General features: G+C 31.9%; 1 long non-coding RNA gene across 3 annotated transcripts in view; it reads left to right on the forward strand.

Moving 5' to 3' along the window:
* LOC111719746 overlaps positions 1 to 7,946 on the forward strand; it is a 221,677-nt gene extending 213,731 nt beyond the window's left edge. For all 3 annotated transcript variants that reach the window (XR_004233042.1, XR_004233043.1, XR_004233041.1), the window contains one exon: positions 6,343 to 7,946. This is a non-coding gene — a long non-coding RNA (uncharacterized LOC111719746). The remainder of the gene's footprint in view (positions 1 to 6,342) is intronic.
* The last annotated feature ends 5,346 nt before the right edge of the window (positions 7,947 to 13,292 follow it).

Below are 13,292 nucleotides of genomic sequence, written 5' to 3' on the forward strand. Positions count from 1 at the left end.
TTTTCCTTTTGGAATATCATATTCTAGACCCTTTGATCCTTTAATCTGGAAGTTGTTAGATCCTGGGTAATCCTTATTGTGGCTCCTCGGTATTTGAATTGTTTTTTTCTGGCTGCTTGTATTTTTTCTTTGGTTCCATAGTTCTAAAAATTTAGCTATGATATTCCTTGGAGTTTTAATTTTGGGGTCTCTTTCCAGAAGTGTTTTGTGAATTCTTTCAATGGCTATTTTACCTTCTGATTCTGTGACACCAGGGTAGTTCTCTTTGATGATTTCCTGAAAAATAGTGGCTAGGCCCTTTTTTTCCCTCATGGTTTTCAGGGAGTCCAATAATCTCCAATAATCCTTAGATTATCTCTCCTAGATGTATTTTCCAGATCAGTTGTTTTCCCAAGTGGGTATTTTACATTTTTTCTATTTTTCTTTCTTTTTTTTTTTTTTTTTTTTGGTTTTGCTTGACTGATTCTTGATATCTCATTGAGTCATTCAATTCCATTTGTTTGGAAATGTCCTGATTTTTAGTGAATTATTTTCATTTACTTTTTTTTTTTTTTTACTTCTTTTTGTATTTGTCCAATTGAGTTTTTAAATGAGTTGTTTTGTTCTATGGAAATTTTTTTCCATTTCACAAATTTTTTTAAGGAGTTTTCTTTTTCAATTTCAAAAATTCTGTTTTCCTGAGAATTATTTATCTTTTCCATTTCACAAATTCTGTTTTCCTGGGAGTTATTTACCTTTTCCATTTCACAAATTCTGTTTTTCAGGGAGTTGTTTTCTTTTTCCATTTTGTCAAATCTATCTTTTAATGAGTTTTCTTTTCCTTTCTCCATTTTTCTTCTAGCTCTCTTCTGAGATTTTTAAAAATTTTCTTTGAGAGCCTTGTGTGATGGGGACCAGGTTATATCATATCACCCTTTGTGACTTCATCTGGAGACAATATGCTTTTAGTCTCCTGAGGGTTTGAAATCTGTTCTTCTCTTTCACCATAGAAACTATCTATAGTTAGAGTTATCTTTCCCTTTTTACTCATTTAAAAAAATAGTATCTGCTTTTAGTGCAAGGGGGGTTTTCCAAGTTTCCTCTACAAGTGTCAGTGAAATGGCAGTGGCTGTGTTGGGTCTGTGCTGACTCACTCCCAGTGTCGAGTGGGTGTGGCCAAGTTCCATGAGACTCTGGCATTTTGGGATTCACTCTTTACCCTTTCCATTTGTGTTGGATGTTTTATAACTTCTCTGCTGATCTACTGGCTTGCAGCCAGGGCAGAGTGGCCAATACTGCTGTAGCTTCCACCTCATAGATTCTCCCCTGTGCAGGGTCTGCACCACGCCATAGAGACAACACCCCGCCCCGGGTCAACTGGCTTCTGTCCTCTGCCTGCCTGCCTACACCTGATCTCTTCCCATGTCCCACCATAACAGATCTTTTCTGGCAATCTTTGAAATTATCTTCTGCTAGTATTTTGCTGGACTCCCAATATTGGTGGATTCTGCTAGTCCAGAGCTAATTCAGAGGCTTAATTTCATAATTAGAGTGAGGGTAGTAGGAGAGCTCAGAAAGAAGCATGTGTCCTCTCCACCATCTTGGCTCTATCCCGCTCCTTGATAATTTCTTGAAAGATGATGTCTACCTTCTTTTTTTTTGATCATCATTTTCTGGTAAACTAATAATTTTAAAATTATTTCTCCTAGATCTATTTTCTAGGTCAGTTGTTTTTCCAGTGACATATTTTCATATGTTTTCTATTTTTTCATTCTTTTGACTTGGTTTTTATTGTTTCTTAATTTCTCATAAAATCATTAGCTTCCATTTGTTCAGTTCTAATTTTCAGCGAATTACTTTCCTCAGTCAACTTTTGTACCTCCTTTTCACATTTGGCCAATTTTGTTTTTTAAGACATTCTTCTCCCCATTAGCTTTTTGTATTTCCTTTTGCACTGCTCTCAATTCTTTTCCCAGTTTTTTTTTTTTCTCCCTCTCTTGATTTTCAGAATCCCTTTTGAGCTCTTCCACGTATGAGACCAATTCTTCTTTTTCTTGGAGGCTTGACTTTGTTATCCTCTGGTGTGTGTCTTGATCATTTTTGTCACCCTAATAACTTTGCATGGTCAGAATCTTTTTCTTTTCATTCCAGCCTTCTACTTGGCTTGTAATTCTTTCTTAGAATAGGGATCTGTTTCCACAAACGCTCTTTTCTACCTTGCAACTGTGAGGAGTGTCCCCACTCCACTGTGGCTACTAGTAAAGGGATCTCCTCTGAGCTGAAGCTTCAGGAAGCTGCTGCTGCCACCACCACCCAGACCCACTACTCCTGGTTAGCTGATTGACAGACCTTTCCTGATGACCTTCCAAGTCGTCTTTAGTGTTTTTGGTCTGAGAAGTCTAGAGACTGCCGGTACTGCTGCTGATTCAGAGATCCCAAGGCTGGTTTCTGCTTTGCTGGTGTCACAGACCTTACTTGCTGACCTTCTAAATCATCTTCAGCTGGAAGACACTTGTAGTTTCTGACACTTTAAAATTTGTATAGTATCCTATTTAAATGATTTTGTGGGAGTTTGGAGGACAGCTAGATAAATTCCCACCTTTATTCCACCATCTTGGTTCTCTTCCTCTTTCATTATTCTTTATGGCACAATACTATTCTGTTACTTTCATATTACTATTATATATCCAATTATTCCTCACTTAATGGATAATACTTAGTTTCCAGTCATTTTCCTCTGCAAAAAGAGTTGATATAAATATTTTTGATATATGGACATTTTCTTCATGTTTTTTCTTTCTTTGAAATACAGTCTTATATTTTCCCTTATTCTTTCCTCTCTCCCAAACCACTAGTCCCCCCAGCAAAAAAATAGTCTCTCCTCTAACTATAAGTATGGAACTGTCGTGTTGGGATTTTTGTATCTTACAATAGTCATTTTCTGTACCATAGAAATCCTGGCACCTTAGGGATATAGAAATGACCACCTATTTAAAAGAAAAAAAAGAAAAACAAAAACCTCTTCAAACTACCTACTGGTAGATTATTCTCTAGTTTTCTGCCCCTATCTAGAAACAATGGAACCAACACTATATGAGCCATAAGGAATGTTTTTCAATACTAGTAATTTGTCTATTCCCTTCCAAACTTTTCTGAGAAGATATTACAAAGTAATGACTGTTTTACAGGACTTAGTATTTTAAGGGTCTGGTAAGGGACCATGTACTATCCTTTTATGTCTTTCTATTTGGATTATTGCTTCAGAAGATGTTTCAGAAGCAAAGTATCTCTGTTCCATATTAGCAAAATTCCTGACTGTGTCTCATTAATTGGGTAAGGGGATGGACCAAGATACTTAAATTTGTAATTCAGTGATAAGTGATTTGAATTTGCTATTGAATTCATTGGACTTTACTGATGTGATATCTCAGAGTATACTTTTTGCATGTCCTACCCCCAATCCTAATAGCCAGAGACAATTATTACTGAATTATACATTCATATTTATGGAAATTTTAGCTTTTTTATACTGTAATTCTTATTCCATGTACATTATAATTGAGAACATATCTTATTTATCTTATCTCTGAGTTTAATATATTTCTCACAATAGATGATTTACAAAATTTTTTTTTAACATTTAAAGATGAATAATAGAGAGGAAGTTTGGCATAGTGAATAGAGTGCTATCCTTGAAAGATAGGACTCCATGGCATCAGGTCTTCCATCTGACATAATGACTTTGTGACCCTTATCCAGTCATTTAACTCCTCAGTGCTTCAAGACAACTACCTAACATTATGAATGATAAAGCAGGTTCTAACCTGCATTTGGTAGATGAATTTTTCTAATTGCCAATTCCTTGTCCAGTGATATCATAGATCTCCCCCCTTAAGAAGATTAGTATCACTAGAGAAAAACATTTTGCAAAAAGAAAATATTTTACTTCTATTTATTGCTTAATTAGTAAAAGATTATATTCAGAATCAGAAATATCTTATTGAGCCTCTGCCAAATTTCAGTGTACTTGTCTAGGAACTCAAGTCACACAAAAATGTTTAAGGATGGTTATAGCTCTCAAAAGGCCTACTTTGTTGTTGTTGTACACTTGCATATAAATAATGGCTTACATTTCCTTAGCACTTTTAAGGTTTACAAAGTGTTTTCCTTCTGGCAGCTTTATGAGCCAAGTATTTTATTTAGTATTATATCCATTTTTAGAGATGAATATGATTTGAAGAGTTGAATTGATTTGTATAGGGTCAAATGACTAATAACTATCTTTTTTTATATAACTTATCTTTTAAAGCATTGGGTTTAACTTTAGAGATTTAAATGTGATTTAACATTGTGGTTTGGTGAAAAGATGTTTTGAAATGGTGTCCAAAATCCTGATTCCACATTCCAGTTCTTATACTTACCTTTTTATCAAACTTGAGTTCATTTAACCTCTGTGGGCTTCAGTATTTTCATCTGTAAAATGGACATATGATTTCTAGATAATTTCTAAGGTCCTTTATAATTTGAAATTCTATGATCTTATAAAATATTTTGGGAGTATCATAAAAACAAGATCACTTCTTAATAACTCTGAAGTAGCAATAGAAATGCTATAAAGCGATAAAGAAATTTCTTAGAAACTCTTAACAATAAAACTAAAACCAAAAAGATGAGAAAACCAAAGAGACTGATAAAATACAAAATATGATGCAGTAAGAGAAGTAGTAAAAAGTAGAAGAGAATGTTAAAAGAAAGATACACAAAAACAGTTTCAAATTTACATCCATAAGAAGTTGAGGTGACAAAAGATATGAATGTTTGGATAGAAAGCATGCATAATGTAACAGTTGATAGAAGAAATTAAATTGATTTTAAAAAATGAGATGGATAAAGGGGACCTACATATAGCTAAAGAATCTTCACAGCATAGAATGAAATTCAGAGGTATGGCTATGGCTCAAAACTATAAAAATATCAAGTTGTATCAAGAGAGGAGTAGAGAGAATGGCAGATGGTACAGCTGAGATGGAAAAGCAAGATCAGAAAATACTTCAACTGGAAAAAGATTAGAAAGCAATCTAGATGAAAATGACATTCTGTACAGAAAAACAATTTACAAAACCTAAGAAAGGAGAAACTCAAGTCAGTTCATCTAGCACATCTTAGTTTTGAAGTTTGATGTTGAAGCCAAAAAAAAAAAAAAAAAGGCCTTTCTCACTTTCAAAATAAATACAATTTATTTTTTTCCCCTGCAAAACGCAGAAATGGACAAAGACTTTGGATGATATAAAAAAAACATTTTTTTTAAGTTTATAGTACTCAATCTAAGAATAATTTTCCAGTGTATCATAAAGCTTTAGTTTGAAAATAAAAGATAGACACATAGAAACCAAGAAAATCCTAAAGAATTATCCTTCAGTATTGAGACTTAGAAACATCAGAAAATAAGCTATTGAGAAAAATGGATCGTTTTTATGATGATTAGTCTAAAATATCTCATTAATACTCATTTTTAAAAATAAAAATGCTTATCAATTTTGTTAAAAAAATAAGTTATAAAAATTTGGGGGGAAGGTTAAAAATTTAAATGATTCAATTCAAATTTTTTTTATTTTTTTAAATTATGAATTTAATTGCCCAACAGAAACATCATATTAAGAAAAAAAGATTGCCTAAAAAAGTAAACATGTACTTTGTGTGTGTGTGTGTGTATGTGTGTGTATATATATATATATATATATAAACATAAACATATAGATATTGATATATAATTTAACACATTAGTAAAAAAAATGTGTCCCCGTCAAAACCTTTTATTTTCATCTATGAATTACTTAATATTATGATAATTTTCTTTTTTTTTCTATTTTTTTGCATTTCTGTCACTAACATCTTACTTGCCTTTTGTTTCCCAAAATAGAAGCCCTCTGTCAAAATAAATTGTATATTCATTGATCAAAATACTGCTGTATTTCAATATTATTTTCCTTTACATGTTTTATGATCATTATATATATAGTTTTCCTAGTTCTGCTCACTTTGAAACTCTTACAAGTTTGACTACCTTTTAAGGGGGGAGGGTAAAAAGATTATAAATTAAAATTTACTTTCTTTGCTTTAAAAAAAAAATCTAAGAAGAAATTGTTAACAAGTAAGTGTATAAAATACTGAAGGTGTTTTAATGTTGCTATGTTAATCCAGTGCTTGAAAAAATGAAGTGAAATAAGTTCTTAAACATTTATATACGTGATTTTAGTTCTTCATTGGAAAAAATCCATAGTTTTGGGAGATTGGAGATCTGTCTTTTCATTGACTTCAAGGTATATGTTTTGACTAATGTAGTCAACCTCTTTTTTATCCTAGATACCAGTTTTGTGAACCTATTCACTGATGTTTCAAAATGACACGGGATAGATATTTCATCCTCAAGTTTATTTTATCTAATACTATTAAATGATCTACAAAATGTATTGAGGGTATCCTTGATCAAAATTTGGAACCAGAAGTTGTTCAAAATAGTTTTTACATTTCACCATATCATCACATTCTAAGCAAAATTTCAGGTTATAGAATTTGTTTGTTTCTGTTGTTCATTTGAAACTAATATTGTATTTGTTTGAGCAAAATGGATTAAAAGTTCTTCTCCATAACTTTGTCACCCTTGAGTATGCTGAACATATATAGAATTCCTTCATAGTTGCAGTAACAAAAATAATTTAGAAGATATATGTTACAAAAATATGTTTTCTTAATTGAGGTCATATAGAAGAATTCCCTATATCCAGGTCCTCTGTTAGATTCTGTTTATATATCAAGGGTTCTCAACTTTTTCTGTGTCATGAACCTCATTTAACAGTCCAGTGAAGTTTATGGACCCCTTTTCTGAATAATGTTTTGTTGGAAATGCTAAATATGAGTTAAAGGTTACTGAAAATAACAATGTAATTTTTTATCATGAAAGTTCATGGACCTTTCCTCCCCCAATTTATCTTATTAGATATGATATTATGTCCATTCTGTCAACCCCAGAACATTATATATCAATAATAATGCAGAAAATTTTAGTCTAGCAAAATGCATGAGAAAAACTACATAGATGAAAAATAGTGGCACCCGAGGAGAATGGCAAGTGCATTGTGGTCTTATGTGGGCTACAGATTATTACCAGTTTTTACTCGAGCAATGAAATAAAATTTATCATTCAGAAAGCATTGCTAGTTAAACAAAAATGAAAGACAATTGTTGGTTCGCCCATATTTGGTGTGTATTTGTATTTGTATAGATATAACTGTACATATACACACACACATGCTTCCAGTTAAAATAGCTTCCTAAAACATGTAGAGGAGCCCAGCTGTCTGACATATACTTCAGTCAAATATAGCCAAAAATGATGAGCACTGTTTAAGATAGCAGCCAGAAATCCATCAGTCCTCAGAGAAAGGGAGAAAAAAAATCAGCCTGAGTTGTAATTAACAGCTACATGCTTATAGGTACTCTTAAGTAGAACAAGCCAGTTAACTTCAAACTAATTCAAAATATTAGAACCAGAACCATCTTGGATCCCTCTGAAGCAGGAACAATATCTCTAAGGAATATCAATGCAAAAAGATTAAATGAAATGTTAGCAAAGAGGCTGTAGAAACATTTTTAAAATGTTACTTTATGATCAGGTTGGATTTATAGGTAGGATACAAGGTTGGTTCAATATTAATGTAAAAACTATGCCTGTAACATATCATATTAATAACAAAACAATAAAAATCCCATTATATCAATGGAAACATAAGAGGCTTTGAACAAAATTCCACATCCTTTCGTGTTTTTTGAATAAAATTTTACTGATACCTTTTGTTTTGTATGCCACTAATATTTTCCACTGTACCTCTCTTCACTTTCCCAGGAAACCATCTCTTATAATCGTTATATATATAAATGCCTAGATAGATAGATAGATAGATGGATGTAAAACCATCTTTATAATATAAAAGAATTTTAAAAGTAGAATAAAAATATTTCATAAAACTAACATCAAAGAAAATCCAACATTATATGTAATGTTTGACACCCACAGTGCTTCACTCAAAATAATGAAAGATGATCCCATCTTTTCCTTTTTTTGTTTCAGGCAAATCATCTGGGTTTAAAACCTTCATATCATACATACTTCACTCCTTACTCACACTGATCCCATATATTCCATTTCTTTGTAAATCTTGTTATTTCTCTCTTCACAATATTTCTTGTTTATGCTCCTTTCTCTTCACCCATACCGATCCTTAACATCTCTCTGATAGTGTTTGCAATAAACTTCTAATTTTGTCTCCTTGTCTTTTCTGTAGCTAGTTCCTGTCTGTCCTTTACGTAGTTTTACATCAAAGTGATTTTCCTAAAGTACAAGTTTAACAATGTCATTCTCCCTACTCAGTAATTTCCAGTGATTTGCCCTTGCTTCCAGGAAAAAAATCTCTCCTATTTGGGATTTAACCCATTTTACAACATATTTCCTTCCTATCTTTCCACTCTTAACATCCCTTTCACATATTCTGTGATCCAGCTACACTGGTCTTTTTGCTGTTTCTCTATCAAAACACTTCATCTTCTAACACATGCCTTGGTGTTTATTGGCCCTCCATACCTAGAAAGAACACTCTTTCCTCAAATTTTCTTCCTCCCTTCCCTGGATTTCTTAAGAAGTCAGCTCGTATTTTGCCTTCTAAAAGAAACTTTTCCCAATCTCTTCTGTAGCCATTGCCTTCCTTATGAGATTAGATGTATGAGAGAGAAAGAGATACAGATTTTTTTACATTTATATGTACATGTTGATATTTTGTGTATATGTTGATATATATAAATATACATCATATATTATTTTTATGTGTTGATATATATACACTATGTATATCATACACATACATACACATTTTGTACAATTATCTGTATTTTATCTCCCACACTATAATGTGACCTCTTTGATGGAAGATGCTATCTGTTCATTTTTTCTTTCATTATCAGCACATAGAATGGTATCTAGCATATAGTATTTGTTAAATACTTGTTGAATAACTCTAAAGTAAAACTTTAGGAGTGTATTAATTTGCAATTTTTTATTATTTATGAATTAGAGGGATTTTGCTTTAATTTGCAGTTCTTAGAAAATTTTTTTTATATCATTTCATTATTTGTATACTGGCTAATTCATCAGATACTATCAAAAATGTAACAACATCTGACTTATTTAGAACAAAGAAAATGAATGAACTTGTCAATAAATTCTTCTTAAAGAAATCAATGAGAATATTCTGTAGTCATGACTGGGCCATGCATGCTTATATAATAAAAATGCCAATGTTACCATAAACATTTGCCACAGTTAGCATGATACCAATCAAATTACCAAAGGGATATTTTATGAAGCTAGATTGGGCTTGAGAGTGGCTAGGCATTGTGCTAAGTACATTACAAGTACTATCTCAAATAATCTTAATAAAAACACTGTTAGGGAGGTACCATTATTATCCTTATTTCACAATTGAGAAAACTGAGGCAGGCAAAGTTTACATTTTGCCCAAGGTCACATAGCTGCTCAGTGTCTTGAATCCCGAATTGAACAGTAACCTTCCTAACTCTAGATCCAGCTCTCTATCCACTGTGCCATCTAATCAAATAAAAAATAATGATAATAGCTAATATTCATAACACACTTTAAGATTCATGAAGTACTTTTATACACTATTTCATAATTTAATACTCAATACTGAGACTAAGAAGTTAGGTGACTTGCTAAGGGTCACATGAGTAATAGTTATTTTAGGCAAGATTCAGATTTTAGACTTCAAATCTAGCACTCCATGTATTGTGTTGAGATGCCTAGAATATCAAAGAAAATGCTGAAAAACGGTAAAAATGAAGGAAGAAAAAGAGTGTTGGGCTTTAAAGAGAGCAACAATCACCAAAGCAAGTTAGTATTAACCCCCCAAAAAAGAATTAAATCTATGAAATGGATTAGATAAGAAGAAAGAAAAGTAATTGAACTCAATAAACTAACACGCATTAAGTCATAACATTTAAATCACTTAGTAAAGGATTCCTTATTTTGTGAGAGCTCTTAGAATTAGAAGACAGTCTTAGCAAAATTCAGTTCAAATCAACATTACATAACCTGCAGTGAATTCAAAATAGAATCTTTGTCAAAAGAGATAAACTGACAGTTTGCAAAAGATGATTCACAATTTACCATATGAATGTTCCAAATCATTCAATAAAAAGATTCAAAATAAAACACCAATTTAACTATAGTTTTAAAACACCAAAGATATGAATAATTGGACCTTTTCTTAACATGTAAATAATATCATTCTAAATCCTGTAGTTAGCATCTATAATGAAGAAATGATAGAGGCCTTTTAAATATGATCCGAGGTAAAGGAAGGATGTTCATGGTTACCACTTTATATTTAATATATATTTTAGCATTGCTAGCTGAAAAGTAAAGAAAGCAAAAATAAGTTGAGTAAACTAGCATAGATAAAGAAAAAACAATTACCATTTTGGTAGATGTAATGTTTTATTTATTAAACCCCTCAGATAAAACTTTTAAAAAAAAAGTGAATTCAATTACCAACTTAAGTAAAGTAGCAAGAAGTATAAAATAACCTCATAGAAATCATCAATCTTTTCAGTTCACTGCTATTAAAAGCAGAATGAGTTGGGGGGAAGGAGAGAGTTTACATTCAAAATAACTACATATACCTTGGAGTTCATTTACTTAGAAATAATAATATGGATACAACTACTAAATATACTTTATAGAAATAAAGACAAATAATTGAAGATTTATTAATTGCCCATCCTTAGACTATGCCAGTATAATCAAAATGACTAACTAAATTAAGAGATGCAGTGCCATACCAGTCAAACTACAAAAAGCATACTCTGTAGAGCTAGATAAAATTGTAATAAAATGTATCTGGAGGGGAAAAGATCAAGAATTTCAAAAGAAGAAAAAAATTAATTAGGAATGAAAGGGGCCTAGCAGCAGTAACACTGCTCAAGCTACTGTAAAGTAATAATCATCAGAACTCTTTCATACTGGTGAATAAATAAAATAGTTGATGAATGGAAAGATTAAGTACACCAGACCCAGAAGCAATCAAACATAATAGCCAAGTGTTCATTATATCTGAGGATAACTTATTGGGCTACAGACTCACTATTTCATAAAAACTGCTAAGAAACCTGAGGGAAGGAAAACTGATAGTTAATAGTTTTAAGTCAACATCTATCATATCCAAATTATTTTGAAATGAGTATATGCTCTAAATTGATTGAAAAATTCAGCATTTATTAAATACTTAATAAGTATCCAAAAGTGAACTAAGTACTATTTCACTTCTGAACAACCCAGACATTGCTCCAGAAGACAACAACATAAAGAAGAGCTGGAAAAGGGAGAGTTGCCACACACTATAATTGGAGATGACTTAGAAGTGACTTGGAAGCTTTGTTTCAGAACAAATGAAAGATCACATGTTAGATCTAGTTGTCCTAGAGACAAGAAAGTCCAAGTTTCCAGTGGAAGGAGAATGAGAGTTAGCCCTGAGTGTACATAGCATACAGTGGAAGTGGAGTTGGTGTAGATACTTGTTTCTTGGCAAGGTTAGATATAATCTCACTTAGCAGAGTTTGGTATCCTAGGAACAAAGTCCAAAGCTCTAGTCAGAATGAAATGAGAATATTGTTAGTATCCATGATTTAAAGGCCATATCATAATATATTGGAGGATAAAGTTTTTAGAGTCAGATATGAAGAAAGTATTTTGTTTTGTTTTGTTTTGTTTTACCAAACATGAGATAAGGAAGATCACAGGAAATAAGAGTATTTTATTAAGTAAAACTTAAAAGTTTTTGAAAAACATGCATTTGCTCTCTAATTATAAGTGTGATTGTATTATTAAGTTCTATGTATAGATATCTGACCTTGGATCCGATCCACCTAGTCTCCAAGGAAGCTAGTGATTTCCTTCTTTACAGATCATAAGGCCTCATAACCAGTACCACCAGGAGCTTCTAGTAGGGGTAAGAAAGGCAGGGTCATAGGCCCACCTTGTCTTGATTATCTTTCTATATCTCCTCCTATATCTTTCCTATCTCCACCTGGGTTATAAGAGAGAGAACCATATCTTTTTGTAGGGTTATTATATGTCAGCATAAATTGCATTTTCCCTTATCAATCAAAAAGGAAGTTTTATATTTAGTTTATAATCACATAATCACCAGCTTAACCTTCTCTCTCAGCTCTGGTTACCCAAAAGAATATCATGAGTTAACCTCTTTATTAAAGTAAGTAATAAATAGAAATAGAGAAAATAATAAATATTAGCATAGATAAGTGAATACATTAGAGTAAATGAGCTTTTTGATTGGGAGCTACCTAAAATTTCAGCTCCAATTAGGACAAAAAGTCTGATCTGAGTTGAGAAGATCTATTCTTAGCACTCTTGGGCAAGCTATATTTTGAAGGTATTCTTCCATTTCATTTAAGTTGTCGAATTTATTGCCATAAAGTTGGCAAAGTAATTCCCTAATTATTGCTCTAATTTCCTCTTCATTGTGGGAGTTCTCCCTTTTCATTTTTAAGACTAACAATTTGATTTTCCTCTTTCCTTTTTTTAATCAGATTTACTAAGGGTTTGTCTATTTTGTTGGTTTTTTCATAGAACCAACTAAGAGTTGGTCTCTGCTCTCTGTCCATGTAGAATTAATTAATTCAATAGTTTTTTTACTTTCAATTTTTGATCTCTCCTTTTATTTTTAGAATTTCAAGTTTAGTGTTTGACTGGGGGTTTTTAATTTGTTTTCCTTTTCTTTTTTATTAAAGCCCAATTCATTTTCTCTTTCTTACTTTTGCAAGTAACCTCTAGAATTAAAAATTTCCCCTTATTCTCTTTGGCTGCATCCACAATTTGATATGATTCCATTATTGTTTTTCTTGGGTGAATTATTAATTATTTATGATTTGCTGTTCCCCAAATTTCTTTAAATATGGATTATTTAATTTACCAATTATTTTTTGGTCTACTTTCCCTTTTTTTGGTGTTTTTTATTGCATCTTGGTCTGAAAGGATGCATTCACTATTTCTGCCTTACTGCATTTTGGTTTGGGGTTTTATGTCCTAATATATGATCTATTTTTGCATAGGTTCCATGAACTGCTGAAAAGAAAGTGTACTCCTTTCTGTCTCCATTTTTTTTCTCCCAGGGTCTATCATATCTACTTTTCTAGTATTCTTTTACCTCTTTGACTTCTTTCTT

This window comes from Sarcophilus harrisii, chromosome 3, assembly GCF_902635505.1.
Source record: "Sarcophilus harrisii chromosome 3, mSarHar1.11, whole genome shotgun sequence".
Classification (NCBI taxonomy): domain Eukaryota; kingdom Metazoa; phylum Chordata; class Mammalia; order Dasyuromorphia; family Dasyuridae; genus Sarcophilus; species Sarcophilus harrisii.